Source organism: Camelina sativa, chromosome 9 (assembly GCF_000633955.1).
Source record: "Camelina sativa cultivar DH55 chromosome 9, Cs, whole genome shotgun sequence".
NCBI lineage: Eukaryota > Viridiplantae > Streptophyta > Magnoliopsida > Brassicales > Brassicaceae > Camelina > Camelina sativa.
Genome location: NC_025693.1, coordinates 1,416,385 through 1,426,171, shown reverse-complemented (window position 1 = coordinate 1,426,171; position 9,787 = coordinate 1,416,385).

The following is a 9,787-nucleotide window of genomic DNA, read 5'->3' as shown; positions in this document are numbered from 1 at the left end:
ACAATAAATGTATTGGAAACAATATCAGTCAATGATAAGATTAGATCCTCAAAAGCAAGAAACAACATCTTCATAATTCATAAAAAGTAAACGCCACAATTATACACATCTGAACGAAATGGTATAAACATATAGTGTATAAATAAAAGTGACGGCAAAGCCCGTATATGCCTAATTAAAACGAAATAATACAAAAGAGAAAATGAAAAAGACCAAAAAAAAAAAATAAGAAAGTGCCAACTACACCACAACCCACGCGTTGCATGGGGAAGCACCTAGTAATTCTAATAGCAAACTAAGTTTTTGAAATCAATTCCGCACGTACGTGCGGGTCCGAATCTAGTGATTGATTAATGTTTGAGAATTAATGTGAATATATACATATATATATATATATATATCTTATATAATATGAGAAGGTTTTCCTCAACTTTTACTAAGGAGATGACACTTGGCATGCTGTATATCTGACACATGTATTCATTTGTTATTTGGACCTAATTAATTTGTTATTTGGACCTTATTAACTTAAATTATTTGTAGTTTGGACTTTAGTAACTACAGGCCCACAAAACCAAAAAAAAAATTACATCTCCTTCTTATATAGATATTTTCAGTTTTGTACAAAAATAAATATATAAATATAGAATGTTTGGTTGACAAAAAAAATTATATATATATATATATAAATATAGATATTTTCAGCAAAATGTATATTCTAGATTTTTATCGTTATGAAGATGCATCAAACAAATAATCAATTTATCCGTTATTCTTATCAAGTGAAAATAGTTTACGATCATTATTTGTTTCTTATTTGCTTGGACTCTTCGTAAATTTGTCACTAATCTGCTTTAAATATGAGCATAATTATGAGACCAGTGACGGGGGTTCTGATTCGATAGTATTTTTTTCATAATCGATTGTATGTATTTAATTGTATTTAGATCTATGTGGATTTGCTCTTTTTATTATTACTTATACCAATTAAGTGGCTCATAAGTATCTGGTAAACAATTGTATTATGTTTTTTTCCTTAGTTTATCCAGTTAAAAATTAAAAGATGTAGTTAATAAATACAAAAGATAAAACAATGAAGAAACTCCGTTAAAAAGCATCTGTAATTTTTTATGGATTTTTTCTTCGCTACATAAGGAAGTGGATCACTTATTTGGAGACACTACTACATGAGTTACAAAATTACGAAGAAAAAATAACTGAGAAAACTTAAATTATATAGAAATTAGAGATAAATTGAAATTGCCAAAATTTCAAGAGATAGATTAGAAAAATTGAAGATGTAATTTGTGAGAATCTTAAAATATTATGTAATTTAAAATTAATTATTAGATTTCAAAAAATAAATTAGCAAATTGTAATGTGTGAGAATAAATTAAGGTAATCAAATTATGAAAAAGGGGGAAAACAGAAAAACATTAAGAGATATATTAGGAAAAAATATTGATGTGTTTTGTGGGAAAGTTAAAATATATCAGAGTGAAAAACTATAGAAAATGGAGTTTTATTTGGGTTATGGGGTGTTTGATTAAAGAACAATAGTGTATGTGATTTTTGTTAGAGATTGTTCTCAATTGGAGAAAATGGTGTTAACATCAAAGAAGAGACCTGCGTTTTTTACTTATTTGGAGGAAATAAGGAGAGTAAGAAAACGTTTTTTTGTTGTATCATATATCCTATATAGTTGATTTCTAGATAAACTAATGTTAAAACAATCACACAATATTTGTGTTCTGCTACATTTTTTTTGTATATATAAACAACTATATTTTCCTCAGTCTTGATGCTATGAATTAATATTAATTTTAAGTTAATCTTTTATTATTATAATATTAATTTGTGTCAAGTATTAGAAAATATGTTTTTTGGAGAGACGACACAAAAAATTTAAAAACCTGCAAATATTTAAGGAAAAAGTAAGCAACATTGCATGTGCACAAAAAGTAAGGAAAAAGTATCAACTGTATTGAACAAGAGAAAGAAGATGGCATGTGCACAAACTTGAAGTGGATTTGTGTAAATTATAAGCTTGAACAAGTTGGTAGCAGTGATTTATATATATAATATGAGAAGGTTTTTCTCAACTTTTGTTAAGGAGATGACACTTAGCTTACTATATTTCTGACATCTGTATTTTTTTGTTTGAATCAAATTAACTATAATTTAGACCTAAATAACTATAAGCCCACAAAACAATACAAAAAACCATCTACATTTCCTTCTTCCCTTTTTTAATCAGAAACATATGCACCCTCCAATAATCCTCCAATAATCTAAAGCCACCTTATATCAGTCTGTGATTGGTTTCATCTCGGAACTATACCAACATTAAATTAAATTTATAGGTTTGAATTCTTGGGTTTAATTTCTGTGTTTGAATCTTATATAATTTTTTACAGGCACAAACGAAATCAAATTTAAGTAAGATGGTGGGTAGGTATTATTCAAGTAAATTAGTTTAAATTTTTTTAAAAAAATTTATATAAAATTAAAATTTTGACCTTACTTACTGGAAAATTACGTAAGATTGTGAGATGAGTTTGATCTAATTCTATAATTATTTTGTTTGATTCACACTTATTATTTCATGGTATTTTTAAATTACATAAAATTTATAAGTTTTCATATTAGGAATTTCAAAATAAATTATAAACATAATCAGTTATATTTTGATTTGAAATAATATCATCATTTTATGCATTGCCTTATAGCCACTATTTTCCTCAATTTTCATTTTTGTTTATATTACTTCTCATTTTAACTTATTATTTTGAAACAATTGCGAATTTATGATCATTAATATTTGATTTCAATCCCTTCTCCTTCTTAATGGCTCAAACATTCTATAAAGTTTAGTTTTCTAAGAGCAACTTATTACCATACAAACACAACCTCTATCAGACAATTATGAAAACTAAAACATTTACTTTATATTCTACCCTCGATTCAATCTCCAACGAACAACAAACCACCGGTAACAATAGTATCGTTGTTCGATGATCCGTTTTCGGGAAGTTCCTAACTTTAGAAGGAAAATTATCTTACTAAGTCTTGAATATTTTTTCCAAAAATGTAAATTATTTTTACTATTGTTCATCTATTGATGATTATGCAATCATTTTAATATATTTATAAAAGAAAATAAATAATTTCATGTGTATTTGATTTTAAAAGAATTTTAATATATAATGATGTTGGGCGTCAGATTCTTAGAGTAAGAGTTGAAAGAAACCTTACTATATTATATCATCTAATAATAAAGTAAACTTTTATTTTAGAAAGCTCCAAAAGATTGTCATTTGATGCTCTCGTCTTTCACAAGGGTCATTTGTTTCTTTTAATTTTTAGTGTAACAAATTTATTCAATTGAATTTACATAATAAAAATTTCGCTTAACAAATAATTTGATGATTAAATAGTTTAAGGATATAAGATTATAATATATATATTTGGATGGTATAGGATAATGTCGAGTAATAATTGGCTGTTTTCTTTCCACACTTAAATATAAATAATTCACATGATCTTGATATTGCATTATTTTATTTTAATTTCAATCCATTTAAATTAAACTAAAGTATATTTTAATATATAATATCTAAATAACTAAGTGAGAATTGAATATATTTTTTGATAAAGAGATAACTGTATTTATTTCTGTTTAAATTCATGATTTGATTAGCTAAGATGCCTGGTCATAACTCTATAGGAAAACCTGCATAATACAAATGATGATAAAACACATATAATTAATGATGTATTAAAATTTAGAAACTTCAAATAAATTTGGTATGAGATAACGAATAAGAAATAACTACTTAATTACTTCAAGAGAATTTGTTAAAAATACCCCTTTTGATATACCCCTTTTCAAAAATACCCTCTTTTCTGGCAATTTTTATTTTTGCCCTCCATTAATTTTTAATGACCATTTTATCCTTAAATGAAAAATATTTTATTCAATAAAAAGAAAAACAAAATTTTTCCGCCAAAAAATTTCCGACATATTTTCCCGCCAAAAAATTTTCCCGCCAAAAATTTTCCCGCCAAAAAAAATTTACAAGGTTTTTAAAAGGTTTTATAAGGTAGAAGAAACCTTATAAAAACCATAAACACCTTTTAAACGCTTTTACAAGATTTTTAAAAGAGTTTTAAAAGGTTTTAATAGGTTTTTAAAAGGTTTTTTAAACATCTCGTAAACGCTTTTACAAGGTTTTTAAAAGGTTTTTAAACACCTTGTAAATGCTTTTAAAATGTTTTTATAAGGTTTTTAAACACCTTGTAAACGCTTTTAAAAGGTTGTTAAACACCTTGTAAATACTTTTACAAGGTTTTACAAGGTGTTTAAAAGGATTTACAATGTTTTTATAAGGTATAAATTTCAATTTTTTTGGCGGGAAAATTTTTCGATTTTGGCGGGAAAATTTTTTTTTGTGGTGGGAAATTTTTTTTTTTGACGAGAAAATTTTTGATTTTGGTGGAAAAAGTTTTTTTGGCGGGAAAATTTTTTATTTTTGGCGGGAAATTTTTTTTTGATTTTGGTGACTGTACATTCTTGTTGTCATTTAAAGAAAGGGTAATTTGGTCATTTTGTTCAAAAAGAAGGGTAGTTTTAAAAATGGTCAACATGGAAGGGTATTTTTAAAAAGGGAATTGAAAAAAAGGGTATTTTTGAGAATGCCCCTACAACTAAAATTTTTTACCGAGATATCCTATTTATTTTATTTTGCGTCAAAACATGAAGAACACATATTAAATATTTTTTAAAAAATTTGAACATTAAAATTTTAAAAATTATATATCTAGATTTAAGATATATAAGAATTAATAAAACTATAAATAAAATATATCTCGCGCATCGCGCGAGCCTGTAGTATATAATAATTTGTTGTTTATGTGATTTTTGTCTTTATTTTTAGCCACTCGTTGTTGTTTGCGGTTTTTAAAAATTTAGCAATTATGAGCGACTAAAAGCGTAGATAGCAATTTGCTTGATTGATTTAAATGTTGTCAACCCCAACCGTTCGCAAACGAGTGGTTGCAGAAATACTAATCAAGTAATTAAAAGTTGAAAAAATAATATAAAAAACATAAACTTGAATGAAAAGTTTGGTTTTTAAAAGTAAATTAACTGTGAAAAATAAATATCAAATTGAGCTGACAAGATGAAGATCCAAACTACGAAACTTAACAATTTGATCTGACCTGATAGCACCAAATAAGGTTTTTTTTTTCGTTTTCAAAGTTGAATTTTTTTAGCTGTTAAGTGTTTTAACATTTTTAGCTTTAAAGTTAAATCACATCACTTTTGGCTTTGGATATGTGATTCGTGTACACTCAACCTTTTGCTGCCTTATGCATATCAGAGTAGTCTCGTAAAATCATTACACCATGATATGGTCTTATATGCTTATATTTGACTCGATTTTTTTTTTTTTTATCATATTGTTTGTTAGTTATAATATTTCCAAAATCCAAAACATTGGAGTACAATTGAACGTGAGGTTACAAAAGTTGAACATTGATGCATATCAGGGTAGTCTCGAAAATATGTGTGAGGACGACTTAAAAACGAGTCTTTTATTTTTATATACATGTAGCACCAACGGCGATTTATTTAATTTCTCAGCTTGCAGAAGAAGAACACGGCGTTGACTCAAGAGGCAAAGGCAGAGAAATTTGTGAGATTCTCACCAAATAATAAATCACTGGTTATTCGCCACCTATCAATGACTTGCCCGAGGATTAAAGACTTAATTAGTTTTACACGTATTCATTCCCTAAAAAGTAGTATATTATAAAACTACCTTCACACGAGAGTACTTTTTATAAATAATGTATTTTAATATCCAAATTAATTTTTAAATTGATGTATGAAATCGACAATATAAATTATTGGAACTGGAAGTTCCAGAGTAGGAGGTTGGCATTTGTTCATATAATCGCACTAAAGAAGGAGCCATGTTCGCACGCCCTGCTCGACTACAGCTAGGGAAGTGAAAATGATGCAGATCTTAATAAGAATAAATCGGATCTGATCCTTTTATTAACGTAGAATTTGAAGAAGAGTTTACAGAAAATGACAATTAAAGAGTTAAGCGCAGTTAATACAAAAATAATAGCTCTTCTCTCTTTAATTGCCCAAAAAGTTGATATCCGTGGTGAGGTTCGGTGAGACCATAGAACGCCGTCGATGAGTACCACGAGCCATGCCAACACTACAACAGGGACTATGCCCGTGGCGAGAAAGGAAGGAAAGCGACGATGTTTGCTATCGATGGAAAATAAAAGCAGCAAAACAAGCCTTGGAACAAATACTATCGCGAATCTGATAATCTCGGCTTCAAAGGCAAGCGCCAATATTGCAAATTCCACAGATTCAACGGACACTCAACCGAAGAGTGCAAAACACTTCAAATGCTGCTTCTGAATATGTACAAGAAAGGTAACGTCAATGTGGAACGAGAGCGGAGAAAATTTAACACACACAAAGACAACCAGTACTGCCTGAAAGACGAGCAGCAGCACGACAGACATCGTGAAGAAAAAGCTGCAGCACAAAATGACCGTGCATGGGCACAAAACGATAGAGCATGGGAAATTGCTCGCCTACCTCCGCCACCGAAATGAAAACATGACGCAGAAGAGCGCGACGAACCACCAGCTCCTCGCTGAAGGATCAACATGATCATGGGCGGCTTGTAAACATGCCGCGACTTTGTTCGGTCGATCCAAGTCTACTGCCGTGAAACAAAAACAAAGTGAAACCTGCCTTCCCACACCAACATGTTCAAAACATCCTCCGAACCTATTACGTTTATTGAAGAGGACGCACATAACGCAAGTCCAAAAAACGATCCGCTTGTCGTAGAAATGGTGATCGGGGAAAGCTCGGTGACGAGAATTCTTATTGACACTTGAAGCTCGGTCAATGTGATATTCAAGGATGTACTAATCCAGATGGAAATCGATATGTGCAACACGACCCACGAAACGCAACCTCTGACGGGATTCGACGGAGACACCATCATGACTGTTGGAACCATAACACTTCCAATCTACGTCGACGGCACGATGCAGTGCATTAACTTTGCAATTGTGGACAAACCCATCGTCTACAATGTCATTCTGGGAACACCGTCGCTTCACAAGATGCGCGCCATTGCTTCAACTTACCACCAATGCGTCAAGTTTCCAAACGCGTACGGTATCTACACGTTGCGTGGAGATCCTCTGATGGCGCGAACTTGCTTCATCATCGAGAAGAAGTGTGCGTTGACTTCACAGACCTCAACAAAGCTTGTCCGAAAGACAGTTTTCCTCTTTTGCGCATTGACCAGCTCGTCGAGGCCACAGCTGGAAACGAACTACTATCTTTCATGGATGCGTTCTCAGACTACAACCAAATAATGATGCACAAGGACAATCGTGAGAAAACTGCATTCATCACCGAACAAGGCACCTTCTGTGACAGAGTCATGCCTTTTGGGCTAAAAAACGCATGAGCAACGTATCAGCGACTGGTGAACCGGTTGTTCGCAAGTCAACTTGGGAAAAAAAATAGAAATGTATATTGATGATGTGCTCGTCAAGTCAGCTTAGGCCGCAGATCATGTCGCACACCTGAAGCAATGTTTCGAGATACTCAACAAGTACAGCATGAAACTGAACCCGACAAAATGCACGTTTGGCGTTACCTCCGGCGAATTCTTGGGATACCTCATTACGAAGCGCGGTATAGAAGCCAATCCGAAGCAGATCTCGGCGATCCTCAACCTTCCTTCCCTAAGGAACACACGCGAGGTGCAACGTCTAACTGGACGAATTACCGCTTTAAATCGCTTCATCTCCCGTTCAACAGACAAATGCTTACCATTTTATCAGCTCCTTCATAGAAACAAACGATTTGAGTGGGACGAAAAATGCAAATCGGCGTTCAAGGAATTAAAAAAACTATCTCTCAGTGATAGACTCCTAAAGAGGAATCTGCTCCCAAGAACACACTTTGCAAGGTCTTGAAGGTGAATGGACGGAATGATGAAGATGAATGGGCTGAAGATGCAATAGATCGATCAAATGGAAGGTGAAGGGGTTGATTATGCAGCGGATCAAAGAAGATGAAATGGTGAAATGATGTAGTGGATGAAAAAGGGGGGGTTGAAATGAACTTCCAAGAGAGATGAAAATCTCTTAGACTTCAGGCTCGAGTTCAACTTAGATATGACACACTAAGAAAAAAACAAGTTGAGAAGATATTACACACTCCTCAGATCAAACAAGTAAAAGAAAGGTTTTTTTGATTAAAATGTTTGATGAGAAACATATGAGAGATACAAGGAGTTTAAATAGAAGAAGGGGAACGAAGGAGAAGAGTCTAGAAGGAGAAGAGGTCGAGCTCATGCAAGAGTCCACACTCATGCAAGCTCATGCATAAAGTCTTGGAAATTACAAAGCAATAAATGGAAAGAGATAGAAAGAAAATGGGCCAAGGCCTTTGTGGGGAACCTTGGACCACGAATTGGGCTGGCAAAGGGGGGCTTGAAAATGTTACTTAGGCCTCATTAAAAACCTTATCAAGAAAACCCAATGGGACAAAACTTGACCAAGGGAAAAAGAGCACCAAAGCAACATTTTACCCTTTACCGAGCACCTTGAGCTGTGAGCAACGTCCAAGTGGTTTGAGTCACGTCTTCTAGCTTCTTGTCCAGCTCCTTGAGTAGACCTTGGATTGATTGGTTGAACCTCTTGGACCGTGACCTTGTTATAGGACCCGCCGGAACGATTAGTGCTTCCTCCGCTGCTTCCGCTGGTACAAGCTGCTCCTCCGGTGCTTCCTCTGGTTCAAGCTGCTCCTCCGGTGCTTCCTCTGGTTCAAGCTGCTTCTCAAGTTCGTGTAGTTGAGTGGAGCTGTCCATGATCTCATCATCCTCTCCCACTTGAAAAGGATTTGACCTCAAATCCGAATTATCTGCACAATAAGGAAGAAGATCAGAAACGTTGAAACTGCCACTAACTTTGTACTTACCTTGGAGGTCGAGTTGGTAGGCATTGTTGTTAATTCTTTTGGGCACGGTGAATGGTCCATCAATCCTCGGCATTAACTTGGATGCTCGCTCCTCCGGGAAACGCTCCTTCCGAAGATGAACCCAAACTTGATCACCCTCATTGAAGATGACTTTTCTACGCCCTTTGTTCGCATATTTCTCATATAGCTTCGTCCTTGCCTCCAGATTCTCCTTAGCCTTTTTGTGAACCTGTTTAACTAAATCGGCCTTTTTCTTGCCATCAAGACTTGTTCTCACACTCAAAGGGAAAGGCATTAGATCCAAAGGAGAAGTGGAGTTGAACCCATAAACAATTTCAAATGGAGAAGACTTAGTCGCAGAATGCATAGAATGATTATAAGCAAATTCTACATGCGGCAAGCAATCTTCCCAAGTCTTAAGGTTCTTTTTAATAAGCACACGCAACAAAGTAGACAAGGTTCGGTTCACAACTTCAGTTTGCCCATCAGTTTGCGGATGACATGTAGTAGAGAAAAGCAATCGAGTTCCTAGCTTAGACCACAAAATTTTCCAAAAATAACTAAGGAACTTAGTATCACGGTCAGAAACTATGGTCTTAGGAATGCCATGCAAACGAACAACTTCCTTAAAGAACAAGCTAGCAACATGAGATGCATCATCAGTTTTATGACAATGAATGAAATGCGCCATTTTAGAAAAGCGATCAACCACCACAAAAATAGAATCCTTACCAGCCCTAGTCC